We start from the raw sequence: 2317 nt of genomic DNA, 5'->3' as shown, positions 1-2317 counted from the left end.
CATCTGCAGAAAAATCAGCGCTAATTCATCAGTCAGTTGGATCTGTCTGATCCAAACAGATCAACTGAACTATGTGAGTGTTTTACCCTGCGCGGTCTGGTGTGAGCTTTTACCAGGATTTTATTTATTTATTTATTTAGCGTGGTTTCGCTTCTCCGAAACGGACAGATGTTATGTCTGCAGCTCCTCCAGAGCGCCGCTCTCCTGGGTAACGGGCACCAAGAAGTCTCCATTTGTTAAATCCGCTGGATGAGTTACTTCCAGCGGTTTCTAATTCTTCGCAGCGGCGGAGCCGCATCCGCAGTGGTTGAGCAGCAGACTGCGCATGTTACAGTCTAATTAACTTTTGCATCGTCATTTATTTCCTCCAGATAAACTACCGGCTCCTCAAATGGATTAACACAATGCTGCATTCTCTTTAGTTTTCTCTGGTCTGTAATGGAGACTTGAATTTAACACGCCATTTCAACCAAAGGTTTGTAATGCGCTTCCTAACCATTTTTTATAAGTATTGATTTTATTTTTTAGCCAAGCCTCTGATAATGACATCTTCAAAGCATTTTTTGATCCCAGGCTTAGTTTATGGACTGAACAGACAGAAACAGTTTGAACTGTTGATTTTATTTTTGAACCATTTTTTTTTAAAGTGTTGATGTTACGTTTGAAACCTTATTTATTTTGAAGTGTTGATTTTATTTTTGAACCCTTATTTATTTTGAAGTGTTGATTTTATTTTTGAACCCTTATTTATTTTGAAGTGTTGATTGTCTGAAAGACCTTAGACATGAATTGCCTCATACGGGGTTTGAACCGACAACCTCAGCATTACCAGCATGGTGCTCTAACCTGCTGAGCTAACTCACCTACCTTACAAACTGTTGAGTTTCCATGGATTTAAGAAGAACTCACATGATCTTACCACAATGGAGATTTGATAAAAGTGCTTATATTCCAATGTTTTTCAAAACAACATACATAATATTTCATTTTCCAGAGATTTTGTATTTTGAAGTGTTGATATTATTTTTGAACCATTTTTAATTTCAAGTCATTGTATTTCAGAGATATTTTTTTATTTAATGTCTTAATTTTATTTTTGAACCATCTTTTATTTGTAAGTATTGATTTTATTTTTTAGCCATTTAACCAAGTCTCAGTAGAACCATTTGTCTCTGCTAATGACATCTTTAATACATTTCTTTGATCCCAGGCTTAGTTTATGGACTGTAATGTGAAATTGGGCACAATTATAAGTCTGACAGTTTGTTCACCAAGTTACTGTGCTCTCTGAGAGGATCTGTAAGTATTTGACATTGTTCCATGCCCATCATTGACATTAGTCTCTAACAAAATGTGGATCCTCTACCAGGAACACTGCAAAGAGCATGAGTTTCTGTAGTGTAGTGGTTATCACGTTTGCTTTATACGCAAAAGGTTTCTGGTTTGAAACCAGACAGAAACAGATTTAGTAAGTTCTATTCATCACAGGAGTTTATTCTGTGGTGTCATGGTCTGTACTCTGAATCCAGGCATCTGAGTGCAAACCTAAGTTGACATTTTCATGTGTTGCATCTCACATCATCAACTTTGGAACCTCAAACTGAAACAAAGCAGAGGAGTTCAGTTCCTGTAGTGTAGTGGTTATCACGTTTGCTTCACACGCAAAAGGTCTCTGGTTCAAAACCAGACAGAAACAGATTTTGCATGTTCTATACATCACAGTTGTTTACTAAAGGTCAACAAGGGTTCTGTGGTGTCATGGTCTGTACTCTGAATCCAGGCATCTGAGTGCAAGCCTCAGTTGAAATTTTCATGCGTTGCATCTCACATCATCAACTTTGTAACCTCAAACTGAAACAAAGCAGAGAAGTTCAGTTCCTGTAGTGTAGTGGTTATCACCTTTGCTTTACACGCAAAAGGTTTCTGGTTTGAAACCAGACAGAAACAGATTTTGCATGTTCTATTCATCACAGGTGTTTACTAAAGGTCAACAAGGGTTCTGTGGTGTCATGGTCTGTACTCTGAATACAGGCATCTGAGTGCAAACCTCAGTTGAAATTTTCATGCGTTGCATCTCACATCATCAACTTTGTAACCTCAAACTGAAACAGAGCAGAGAAGTTCAGTTCCTGTAGTGTAGTGGTTATCATCGTTGCTTTACACGCAAAAGGTCTCTGGTTTGAAACTAGACAGAAATGGTTTTTGTAGGTTATGCATCTCTTGGGGTGCAGTGAGACAACAAGAGCCTTCCTCTTTTGTGATGGTTCATTTTCCAATCGACTTCAATGTAGGCTTCTTTGAAATCGAAGCTACTTTA

General features: G+C 37.9%; 2 non-coding genes across 2 annotated transcripts; both read left to right on the top strand.

Moving 5' to 3' along the window:
- The first annotated feature begins 1389 nt into the window (after positions 1-1389).
- trnai-uau (transfer RNA isoleucine (anticodon UAU)) lies at positions 1390-1462 on the top strand. The gene has a single exon. It is a non-coding gene; the product is annotated as a tRNA-Ile (tRNA).
- A 161-nt stretch (positions 1463-1623) lies between these two features.
- On the top strand, positions 1624-1696 carry trnav-cac (transfer RNA valine (anticodon CAC)). The gene has a single exon. It is a non-coding gene; the product is annotated as a tRNA-Val (tRNA).
- Positions 1697-2317: the final 621 nt, after the last annotated feature.

This window comes from Poecilia mexicana, unplaced genomic scaffold (assembly GCF_051168715.1).
Source record: "Poecilia mexicana isolate PSO_F unplaced genomic scaffold, ASM5116871v1 scaffold_11, whole genome shotgun sequence".
Classification (NCBI taxonomy): Eukaryota; Metazoa; Chordata; class Actinopteri; order Cyprinodontiformes; family Poeciliidae; genus Poecilia; species Poecilia mexicana.
Note: the sequence above shows the minus strand (reverse complement) of the source record. Positions and strands in the feature narration are given on the sequence as shown.